This window comes from Vitis riparia, chromosome 16, assembly GCF_004353265.1.
Source record: "Vitis riparia cultivar Riparia Gloire de Montpellier isolate 1030 chromosome 16, EGFV_Vit.rip_1.0, whole genome shotgun sequence".
Taxonomy (NCBI): Eukaryota; Viridiplantae; Streptophyta; class Magnoliopsida; order Vitales; family Vitaceae; genus Vitis; species Vitis riparia.
Genome location: NC_048446.1, coordinates 6455842 through 6469558, shown reverse-complemented (window position 1 = coordinate 6469558; position 13717 = coordinate 6455842).

The following is a 13717-nucleotide window of genomic DNA, read 5'->3' as shown; positions in this document are numbered from 1 at the left end:
ACATGGTTGTTGTTATGAAGGTTAGGCATTTGGAAGAGATTCCTACTTCATGTATTTTAAAGAGGTGGACAAAGTTAGAAAAGACTCATCCAAGATCACCACTTGTGAATGGGATGGAAGACGACATGTGTGTGATTGTACGGTATGACTCATTAGTTTCTATGTGTAACAAACTATCTTACTATGCTTCACAATCGTCAAGGTCATTAATGGAAGCGAAGAATGAAATTGAAAGCTTAACGGTGAAAATGAAAGAGCTTTATAATAATAATTTGAAAAGTAATCATTTCTATCAACCATAACTTACTCCATTAAGGAATAGTAATAACCATGCACATCAGGTTCATATGGAGTATTGTTTGGATCCCTACCTTCACATCATATTGTAACAAATTCTTTATAACGTTCAATTTCTATTTCCTGTACATAAACAATTCATGGTTAAATTCAACACTTCCAATTTGATTGCAAGTACTAAAAAAATGAATTTTCTAATGCATAGTCAAAATTGATCATTGAAATGTATTCATTTAAGGAGATTACATTTACAAATGCACTGAAATCCATATACATGTCAGATGTGTCCTTCCACATATGATTCGCTCTCATTTCCTGCATTTTCACACTTTAATTCTTATAAGTTAATGTTGAATAAGTTCTTCTCAGAGTTTGTTAATTAATATTACAAAACAATTGTACATAACTGAAGCTTGCAAACATGTCATGTGAATAATTTGATGATGACCTTTGTTCCATTTCAATGTGATATCGGGGAGACAAATTAGTTTCCTACACCATAGGCATAATGCATTGAAAATGATTATGTTAGTTATATATGTAAGTATAAAAACATTTTAACGTTTACAAGCTACGCATAAAAAATCTTACATACCATATCACTATGATTGATAGTATGAGGAATTGTATCTTGTGGACACTTTCAAATTGTGTGACCTACTTTTTTACATTGACTACATCGTCTTCCTTTTGTGTATTGGTTGGGAATGTTCATGTACTGGTCGTGGTTTTTTTGCTTTTTTTTTTAGCCGACAACAACTGAACGAAGTTTATTAAATGGCCATGAAGTACAATACTGAACCGGTTGAAAATTACCATCTGCCAGTCGGTCATATGCATCTACCGGTCGTGTATATTCTTTAACCGGTATGCACTTGATGGAATTTTTTGCATTTACATCAATCTATACCGGTCGATTGGCTTCTAGACAACAATAATATTGATTGCAATTGGTACACACTGCATATCCATTGTCACATTTTACCCAATCCAGTCGACCTATACACTACAATTGATTCACAAAAAACCTGATCGGTAATCACTATTTACCTATTTTAATGCATATGACATAGCAGTCACTTGATTGTTTTCATTAATAAATAAGTATATATATATTTGAAAGACCAACCCATAGTATACATGAACACAAAAACCTTTAATCCTTAACATATGTAGGAAATCATACATGTGAAAATGGAATGATGCTATATATTACAATTTCATTTTGCCACTTCATCATAATATCTTGTTCTTTTATATCTATACTCCATTTCCCCGTTAACTCTGCAAAGTAAAATAAAAACCAATTGCCAACAAAGAAGATTTATCATATTAAAAGAAAATGAACTTATGATGAACCCTATATGCTCTTCCAATATGACAATTGCCCATGAAAATGACCATATGTGGAGATGGAAATGACAAATATTGAAAAAACAACAAATTTCATAATAATAATAATTTTCTCATTGTTCTTATGGATGTATTTGTACAAATAATTGACAAAATAGTTTGTTTTTCTCTGTTTCTCTCATGTAAAACTAAATCACTTGCTATTTCCCGATGTATTTGAGCAAAATTAGATAAGCTAGAGGCCTTGATGGGATCACCATTTTTGAATGTCTACATATGTTTAATGACATACACTCCATAGTCCTAACTAATAAAAATAGAAGAAATGCAAAACAACTTAGCTTAGTAAAGTGATATGGTAATTATAACTCATAAACAATATTCATGTGAGTCATATATTAATACTAACACATTATCTTGGGTCAGAATCAAAGGTGCCCAATCAATGGATCGAGAATTGAAAGATGTCTTTCCCTATGTCATAAAGCTTGAAGAACGTTTGAAAAAATTCAACCTAATTTATTCTCAAAGTGTTAATAATTGTGCAATAGATCAACAAAAATGAGAAAAACATAGGTTGAAAATTGATATTATTAAACCAAAACTCGTCTCTACTCCCTGATCGCAATGAATCTAAAATTTGGATGACATTTTTTAAAATCGATGATGCAAAGATACTAATGACCAGGGCAATTGTTATGCATTGGAATAAATAGCTATAAAGTTATACAAATTTCAAATTGTGAAACTCTATTTTAGGTGAAAACCATATCTACTCTAACTTTGATATATGCAATAAAACATTACAAATAATTACTAACCTTCTCACAATCATTCAATTCACTAATGTACTTACTCACGATGGAAGTTTTTCTATCAAAAAGAAGTTGTGGACTCCCGCATAAAGTCGTTTGCTAACCATACAACATAACATACAATATAACACAAACATTAGTATATTATAATTAATATGTACCTAAACAACAAGAAAATGGTGAGCTTATTGAAAATGTCATGGGAAGATAACATCTTATACTTCATATGCCTATGAATTGCCTCTCAAAATAATTAAGCTTTGATGTTTCTAGATTGATTACCTGTTGTTAATCAATAACTTTAATAAATTTATTTCATTAATAAAGCAATCATCTCATATGGATGAAATAGATACTTACAATATCCAACAAATTTTGTCTAGGACGTAAGTACTCAAAATCTCCACTTACTCCACGTTCACGATCGAAGTCAACAAGAAGCTCACTACAACAATAATATGATAAAACATTTTGTACACACATGGAAAAATGTAGAGGCTAAAATTGTTACAACACGTCTATGAATGTTCTAGACATTACAAACCTTGTTGATAATGATTTATTGAAAACAGAATTAGCAACAAGACATTGAAGTATATTGAATGATTGAGAATCCACCACGTCTTCACGAATGGACATGGGGATTGACTAAATTGAAAAAAAAGATAATTATTAGCTATATATTTCGTGTATCAAAAATAAAAAAATGGTATTAAAGTATTTGTATTATACCTCTGCTGCTTTACACTTTTCCATTTTCCCTAAATTTTGTACAAATGGGAAGACCATGAATTTTCTTGGTTTCATCTCTCTCGATGCACGTGTTTTCATGACATGCTTGGGAATACCACATAGTGCTCGTAATGGTTCCTAACATGGAAAATGTCATTAATATACATTTATTTACTATGTAATGAATAAGTAATTATAACCAAAATACATTTTTTTAGATTATATATATCTTTCCATTATCTTTTGTAGGTCTTTTCATTTGAAGTGGTAAAATATGCACATTTTTGTCAAGAATGATGTGCACTTCAATTGATGTAGGACATTGCAGACCCCTCATTTTGTCCCTTTAGCACATGTATTTAAGTTCATTTCTAGTGCTCCATAGTAGGTCCTCGTGGCCCATTGCCACTCATACTATTTACTTTTTTTTTGCCACCTTGGAGATTTTGGTTGAGGGATTTATCTAACCCCATTGTGTTAGGTTTTTCCTTCCTTTTTAGAATAGTTTTTAGGTGTTTAGGTTAGACTTATTTAGGCCCACTTAAGCCCACTTAAGCCCACTTAGATTTATCTAAGCCTACTAAGTTCGCCCTAGGCAACTTAGGCACTTTTTAACTCACTTTCTTTTATGGTTGCATGGGCCCACATAATTTTGTACAATCTGCATGTGCCTGATCTATTTATTTATATATTCACACTTTTACTATTTTTTTTAAATTAAAATTTTTTTGCATGGGATTGATAGTTTTGCTTTATTTATCAATTTTTTATATGTATTTTTGTTTTGCTTTATTATATTTTATATATTGCAAGATCTCTCACTTATATTTTATTTTATTTTTATTTTTGTTTTATTATTTTTGCAAGGAAATCTCAACTATCTATTGACCTCTCACAAAGGCATGTACACTTAAAGAAGGCAAGCAAAAATATTTTTGAAGGAAAGAGATCGAGTTGGTTGCATACATATGGAAGGAAATGATTCTCCAAAGAAAAGAGAAAGGTGTTATGATATTCAAAAAAATGAAGGGAAATGGAAGAAAGAAAAATGGATTTCCTTTAATAGATTGAGTTTTTGGAGGCTGATACAAATAGGTGAAAAGAAGGATTCTGAAGACAGATTGCAGAATGAGAGAGAAGAGAAAAAGAGAAAAGAAATAGGAACCAAAGTTTGACAGATTTTTGGGAAGAAAAAACACACATGAGCGGGAAATGAGCGATTACAGCCAAGGCTGTCTAGGTACGCTTCTTGTTACTCTCGAAATTCTTACTTATATTTGATTTCTCTTTCTGATCATTTTTTAGTATTTAATATTTTGTTGATTGGTGTGGACGAAAAGGACCATAAATTGTTGTGTTGAAATTGGTTCTTTGCCTGTTTGCTATGTTCTTCATTTTGTTAATGCCATTGATTCTATCTAAAAATAATTTGCATATGTGTCCATCTTCGAATTCGATGGTAGAAATCGTGTCCTGTTTCTATTCAGATCATATTTTGAATCATTACCATGTTTTAGCCCATGGATTAGCATTCGAAATGAGGCTATGATTACTACCAAAAAGTGCTATTTTGTAGACCTAATTATAATGGTTTTAAGCACCTTTGTGTAGTAATCATATTCATTAAACCCAATTAATTCATTAAGGTCCTTAGTAATTGGTTTTAACCATTTTGTGGCAAGTTTACATGTTTTTATCAGCTTATGAATCAATTCAAGCATGCCAAATGATGGAGGAGCTACTTGGACAAGTTAAAGCAAGGATTTTGGAAGTTTACAGGCTTGAATTTCAAGTGGAAACACAAGCACAAACAAGAACAATGGAGAAGAGGAGAGAAGAGGAGAATAGAGGACAGCAGCTGCAGTCTTCTTTTGCACTTTTTGGGCACTTCCCGAAGTCCATTTTCTACATGCTATATACCATTTCAAAGCTCAGGAAGTCAAGAATCCAATGCTTCAAACCGTGTACAATTTGGAGCTGAAATGAGGAAGATATGGCTTTCGAAAGACAACTGCATCAAACCTTGCGCAAATTTCGCAAGGTGAATTTCTCCTTGCGAAATTTCGCAAGGGGATTTTCCTCACGATGCGAAATTTTGCCATTTCGCAACATTGCAAAATTTTCGCAAGGAGAAATTCACCTTACGAAAATGCCAAATCTCCTCTGTTTCTCCACGCACGCACCACCGACTTCCCAGATATTTTTAGCTTGATATTTTCTTATGTAAATTCCTTTTGTAACCTTGTATTCAGCCATCATAAGGCTTTATCTTGTAATTTTTCTATATATAGAGGTGCACAACACCTCCAAACGAAATTGGATTGGGAATAGATAGGATTTTGGGATATCGATCCTCTGTACATTAGCTTAGAAATATAAAGCTCTGATTTTCTTCTTTTCTCTTTTCTTTCTCATTTTCTTAGTAGCCAAACAGCCTCTGAGGACTTTTCCTCAGATGATGATTGGCTAAAACCTTTAAGTTTCTCAAAGTATGGATGTTATGTGATGGCTTGGATGCAATCCCATGGAAATTTCTCGCACCCGGAAGGTAAGGTAGTCGTTTTTCATTAATGGTTCATTAATGTAAATTTTGGTTTTTATTTCCTTTGGACAACTTCCAACGGCCAATACTTGATAAGCTTTTGGATTTCTATCCATTAGTTATCTCCTACGAGCTATTGGAAGGTGAGGTTTTCAATTCCAAGTTTTGCATTAATCCGTTAGAACCAATTTCAATGGCCATTGAAAGGTGAGTTTATCACCTGGAATGACTTTGAGTTGCCAATATTTGGTAAGCTTTTGGCTTTAGACCATTAGTTATCTCTTACGAGCCATTCAAAGGAAGTCTAAGGTGAATAACCATTGATAAAATCCACTACCATCTGTTTTGCCATTTTAAAGGATTAAAACTTGATTTGCTAAATCCATACCGGTTCGGGAAGCAAGCATCACCATAGTTGCAACCCCAACGCGAGAAGCCTATCCTGAGATTTCCAATTTGCATAAGAGCCAAAGCATAGCTATCCTATCTTTGAGAAACTTGTTTTTACACCCTTTCATTTTAGTCTTTAATGTTAGCTTAAATTAGTTTAAATCTTTCTCAAACATTTTCATTTTCTTTTAAAGCTAACATCCATAAGAAAATCACCTATTTTCCTAATTTGAATATCACTTGTGTTTGCGAAAACCCTTCCCAGTGAACGATCCTAGAACCACTATGCTATAGTAGCTTGGCTACTTTAGTAATAGTATTTAAGGTATAAATTTTGTTGATACGCCTTTAAAGCTAAGCTACCATGAGTCGCATCAGGCTATTTACGTTAACTAATTACTTTTCTGTTCTTTTTTCCCCTGAGTTTTACTATGTTTTTACCTATGTATTCTATTTTTATTTTTTTTACACTAGACCATCCAATCCTTGTCTCAGCATATTTGAATATGTTTTAAGGGATTGACAAAGGTGGTGATATGAGGGATAAGATGTAAAGCAATCACAGTATGTTCAATGCACTCCTGGTGGTGCTGTTTTTATGTTTTTGTGGATCCCGTTGCAGCATCTTCGGTCCTATAACCCTATGTTAATGGATTGAAGCCTAAATGTCGAATGGTTAACTCCAAGACATTGTAATGGGAGTAAAGAAAGTGGGTTTGATGTGATAATGTTGTTCTCTATTCTTGAAAGGCTGCAACTAGTTATGGGTTTGATTCATTTAGACTAGTTTCCTAATAGTTTGAAGTCTTTGGTTCAGACCGTGGTCAAGATTCCTACCATGGCACTTGAATTGTGTGGTAACATAGCAAGTTTTGATAAATGAACTCATTTGTGTTCTCAGGTCTTGACTGAAGTTTTGAGTTCTGAGCATGGAGACCAGACAACTACAACGGTTGAGGTTTTGAAGTCATTATCGCCTTTGATTTTGTCGGTTAATTCGCAAGCTTAGACATTTGCATTGGTATTTGTGATGAATTAGATGATGGTTATGGCTAAGGAGTTTGATGGTGTTAAGAAAGCAATCGTGAATATTCCTAGGTATTTGTTGCAAAAGGCGCTTTGGCTATGGAATCGGTGATGGAGATATTTAAAACTATGAAATTTGAGGATCAAATTGGGTTTGTAAAGTATGTGGTGAAGATGACCCAAGGAAAGTCTCATTTAAGGCTTTTGGCAATTGATCTCTTTCCCATGCTTATAATGTCATTGAAGAACCCATTGAGGGTTAATGCTGGAAATGAAGTCAAGAATTCATGGGGGTTGAATTGTTTGGGGGCTTTGATTCAACGGTGCTCGGATGCTACTGCAGGGATTCGAGCTCGAGCTCTGACAAACCTGACACAAATAGTGGGGTCCTTGTCCACTGATGATAAGAATCAGGTCATGTTGAAGGAAGTAATGGGCTTTGGTATTACATCACATTAAAAGCTGGAAAGTGGGATGAATGATCTTTTAAGGAAAATATGTATGAATGAGAAGGCAGTCATGAGGAAGGTTGCACTTCTTCTAATTACCAAGTTGATGGGTCTTCTTGGTGGTGAATTTGTTGGAGACTTGCTTAAGAAAATAGGCATGGCTTATTCAGATCCGCTTGTTAACACGAAAAAGCATGCAAGTCAAAATCTATGAATATATTACACAGTGAGAGTCATCTTCTCATAAGCTTCAACTGAAGAGGGTAACAAATATTGTTAGATGCTAAGATGATGTTTTATTCAAGAGTGCTACCACAAATGAGGACTATGCTAATCTGGATACCTTGGAGTTCCATGCATCCACATTCCTCCCTCTATCTCCAGTTGCACTACCGCTATGGCCACCATCCAACATGCACTACCGCTCAATACTATACCTCCTTCTCCATTGACCAGCCTGCACCATTATTCCTCAATTTCTCCAAAGCGGCTCATTGTACCACCCTCATAGCCTCACTCCGACCACCACCATGGATGGCCATCACCATCCTCCATCGCCCAAAGTCACTCACTGCTGCCATACTTGTTGCATGCCAAAGTCCACATTCGTGATTGTCCACTCTTTTCTTCACAACCTGCCATTGTACCTCCACTACCGACCCCACCATCCATGGATGCCACTTCATTTTTCTATCTTCATCTTCGACAACATCACAAAACCACTCGTTTTCACCTCGTGGCCATGCAAAGATGCCCAACAACATGCACAGATTTTGGAGAGCAGCAGAGGAGCCATCAAGCATTCACTCGACAAGCAAAGGAAACACATAGGTTGCACCATTCTCCAACCAAACACAACAACATGTATTCTTGAAGGTAAGCTCCTCCACACCTACTTTCGAGAATTCTATGGACACGTATGCTGTTAATGACTATATCCATACTTGATGTGATTCTTGGGTGCTTAAATGTATGCTTGATTTGCTTGGATAAAACAAATATTGTGTATTATATTTCTATACTAACTTTGATGTTTTATGATAACGCTTGAGATGTAGTCCAAGTAAGGAAAGTATTAAGCGTATTTGCTTAGCATTAGTTTAGGCTACCAGGAGATTGAGACATTACATGATAGGGTGTTCAATGCACTTGATATCCCGCCTAGATCCGTTGAGATACTTATTTGAGAAACTTGAGTTGACTGGTAGACTAATGAGATGGCTCGTATTTTTAACAGAGTTCGATATTCAGTATGTTTCTCAAAAGTCTATTAAGGAAAGTATTGTCGCTAATCACTTAGCCTCACTACCGACATCTGAGAATATACCAATTGATGATGATTTTCTAGATGAGGAGTTTGTTGTTATGACCATCTTATCAAGATGGTGCATATACTTCGATGGTACATCCAATCAATCAGGGTATGGGATAGGTGTTCTATTGGTATCTCCTTAGGGTGATCATATTCCGAGGTTTGTTCATTTGGAATTCTCTGGTTGACATCTTATCACGATTAATATAGTTGAGTATGAGGCTTGTATCCTTGGTTTAGAGGCTACATTAGAGTTTCGAATTAGACAGATGGAGGTATTTAGTGACTCCAATCTAGTACTCAGACAAATTTAGGGAGATTGGAAGACTAGGGATGTAAAGCTTAGGTTGTATCACGCTTATTTGGAGTTATTGGTTGTGAGATTTGATGACTTGAAATATATCCATCTGCCTAGAGTGTAGAACCAATTTGTCGATACCTTAGCTACTCTAGCTTCTTCTACAGACATTTCGATTGATGTGGTTGTATGTCAATTGTTGATTGAGTTGAGGTCTGCACTCGCTTATTGTTGTCTGATTGGAGAGACAGAGGTCCAGAGTGATCTACCTTGGTATCATGACATTTATCGATTTCTTAGATCTGGCACATATCCTGAGATAGCCACAACCAAGGATCGGAGAGCACTAAGGCAATTAGCCACTAGATTTGTGATTTGTGGAGATACATTATATAGGTGATCAACCGATGGTATGCTTCTATTGTATTTAGATCGAGATTCCACATATCGTATGATGAGAGAGGTTCACGCAGGAGTTTGTGGTCCACACATGGGAAGACACATGCTAGCCCGTAAGATTATGAGGACAAGTTATTTTTGGTTGACTATGAAGACAGATTGTTGTCAGTTTGTTTAGAAATGCCTAGAGTGTCAAATTCATGGTGATCTCATTCATGCATCACCATCAGAGTTACATGCTTTAACCTTGCTATGGCCATTTTCAGTATGGTGTACTGATATTATTGGGAAGATTTCACCAAAATCTTCCAATGGTCATGAGTTCATCTTAGTCACCATAAATTATTTCACAAAGTGGGTGAAAACTGCATCATATGCAAAGTTGACATTTGCTAGAGTGTCAATTTTATCAGGTCACACATCATTTGTTGCTATGGGGTTCCTCATGAGTTGATTCAGATAGAATGGTGCACTTTCGAGCTGAAGTAGATACTTTGTTATAGAGGTATAACATCCAGCATCACAAATCATCTGCATATAGGCCACAAACTAATGGGATAGTAGAGGTGGCAAATAAGAACATTAAGAGGATTTTGAGGAAGATGGTTATGACTTTTCAAGATTGGTAAGAGAAACTCCATTTTTCATTGTGGGCATGCCATACCTCTTTTCGCACCTCTATAGGAACTACACTTTACTCTCTGGTGTATGGTATGAAGGTTGTTTTATCAGTCAAGACAAAGATAGGTTCATTGAGAGTAGCCCTTGAGAAGCAGATTTCTGAGACAGAGTGGGTCCAAGCTCGATTTGATTAGCTTAACCTTTTAGATGAGAGGAGATTGAAAGTAGCGGATCATGTTCAGGCCTATCAGAGAAAGATGGCTCAAGCCTTCAGGAAACGGGTTAAGTATAGACCATTACAGAAAGAGATTTGGTTTTGAGGATTCTCAAAGGTTTGGTTGGAGACCTTAGAGGAGAGTTCAAACCTAGTTGGAGTGGGCCTTATGTTATTCGAGAGTTGACTCCAGAAGGGGTTGCATGGTTGACCGACTTAGATGGAAACCAGTTTTTAGAGCCTACTAATGTGGATCAGCTAAAGAAGTATTATGTTTGAGATTATGGTTGTAAGATGGGTGGCCATCATTTTGGTTAACCTTATCACCTTTATTGATATATTAGACCATTGCTAGCCCATTGAGCCTCATATGGTATGCTATAGCCTTTTATTTCTATAGCCCTGCTTATCATTTTTACACCCGAGTTGGGGCTCTTTGATGTATAGTTATGCTTTGCTAGGAAAGTCTCACAAGCTTTGGACTTATAGGCTTATCTTTCCTATCCTTGTTATTATCACCTCACCACCATGTCTGTTACATTCCATTATGTTCACATTTTCACTCAATTCTGGTTTTTATCATTGGTTGCTACATTTCATATTTTCTTCACTTGGAATGATGATTCTTCACATATTGATGCATAGAGGGTAGTTGTACCACTCCATTCATTCCATCATTTGGCATTGATTTGGAGATTTTAGTTTGAGAGGTTTTCTCATGGGATGGGGTTTCGTGTGTTCATCAGTGATTTGAGAGAATTTATTCATTCCTTGTAGTTTCTCATTGGAGTATGATTTATTGATGATCAGGGTATGCACATATACAAATAAAAAAAAAGCAAAAAATAAAGGACAAAAATAAAAATAAAATGCAGTGATATGTTTGTACTTGATATCCTACTCCATTGAGCATGTATTGTTATTTGAGGGTTGTTTATTGGGTTTATCATTGAGGGTTTGTGCGAGTTTTCCATGAGGAATTTTTTGCTCATTGAGTCACTTTCGTTATACAATTGGAGAAACGAGAGTTTTTTGTGAGATTTTTTTTTAGTTTTGTGAGATCCTTTGTTTCTTGGATCAGAGTTGTTGTACTTTATAGGTATGAGAGTTGAGTAACCTTTCACTGAGGTCTTTGAATCAGTGTCTTCTCTACTACTCCATTATGGGTGATATGATTTACCTTTGTTGTACTAATATGCATTGCTCACCATTCCTTTTTTACTTTCTCACTACCTTCATTTCATTTCCCATCACTTCTTTCCCACTATTTATTCTTTTTTTCCTGCCATTCCAACACCTATACACCTTCCCGATTCGACACCTTTCTTAACATCGTTTACATGACTTGCTGATGGTTTGACCACTTCTCCCATTTTTTTCATTTCACCGTCGATATTACCATCGACTCCTCTTAAGTTCACATGCTCATGAGATTCTTCTATGCGTTGTACACTATATGCAAGGGTATGGGTTTGATCATTGGGTATTTGAGCCTAGTTTTCTTTTGTTTCTTTGTCTTTTTACACTGGCCTACGTTACGTCCAATGTCTTAAGACCACCCTAAGGTCATGAGATCGGACGTTATCTTTGATAGTTTTCACTTGGACGGGCTTTTGTAGATTGGTTGAAGTGTAGTCGTTACTATGTTTTCTCTTATGGGAGATACTTTCGGAAGCATTTAGTTTCTCTCTTTTGCTTGGCATATTGATGTTTGATGGATTTTTGAGTTTGGAGACAGTTCATTGATGATATCAGATTCATCATTTTATTGTGCATCAGATATCCACACTGGGGCATATTTCCCATTTTCCCTGAGGTTTCTAGTTGTTGTTGGATGGTATGGCAATCCCTATTTATGGTTATAGAGATGTTTGATTGATTTTGACGGATTCTTTATTATACATCAAATATCCATATTGAGGCATATTCCCCTCTCCATGATGAGATTGTGTTCAGGCAGCGGTACATAGATAGATGATCATTGTTGGTTGTTTACCTTATGACTCCGACATCAGACGTTATACTGGGGCATATTCTCTTTCCCTTGATGAGATTTCATTTGTACAGTAGTACGAGAATGGATGATTGGTGTTGGTTACTCACCTCATGACTTTGACATCAAATCTTAAATTGGGACATATTTCCCCATTTTCTTTTAGTATCCTTGAAATTGAGACAGTGGCCAACTTGGTTTTAGATTATGCACTAGTCTATGACTTTTGACGTTCGACGATATCAGGACCTCCATACATGGTTTTGTTGAGATGGAGATGGATCACATCAGGTTTTACTCGAAGAACGTTGATAGATTCTTTAGTCGAACGCTTATGAGATAAATAGTCTTCGTCATTGTTACCTTGTAGATTGGGTTATCTAGATGAGCAGTATTTTTGTGCACTTTGAGATTTGATTTTAGATGAGTCACGATGTACACACTCTGAGATTTACCTTTTGAGATTCATCGACAAAGCAGTTTTTGAGACATAAAGAGTTCTTTCAGTTCAAATTTTTTAGAAGTTTGTCATGATGCATCGGTTTCTGACCCATTGATTTCAACGGATGATTGATTTACTGGTTGATTCAGCAGTGCAAGCACCCTAGATACTAGGGCATATTTCCCTTCTAACTCTTGGCATTTTGAGTATACGAATTTGAGCCCATTTACTTCCTATCCACTTTCGAGTGAGCCTTTAGCTATTCATTCATTCTAGACCCTGAGTCTTGTAGCCTTTAGCTATCCATTCCTTCTAGGCCTTGAGCCTCGTAGCCTTAAGATATTCATTTCTTCTAGACCCTGAGTCTCATAGCCTTGAGTTATCCGTTATTTCTAGGCCCTGAGCCTGGTAGCCCTGAGCTATCATTTCCTTAAGACCAGAGTCTTTCCAGCCTTGAGTTGAGCCTTCATCATTTGGTCGACCATGAGTAGTTTGACCTAGAGTTTGCGTATCACATTCTCCTTCTAGCCGATCAGTTATAGAGCCTGTAGCTCATAGCCCTTAGTTGTTCATATAGCCTTGAGCTATTCATCGTAACCCTGAGTTACTCATTGCATCATGACCTAGAGTCATTCATGGCATCCCAAGCCCTGAGCTCACGGCCCGGAGTCATTCATATCCTTCACATCCCTAAGATGTTTTGTTTTCATCATTCTAGCCACTTGTAAGTGGCCTCGACCCGACATCATGATCCATAATGTATCCTGATCGCTATCCATTTAGAGCCATGAGCTCAAGATCCTGAGTCATTATTCTTATTTATGACCTAGAGTC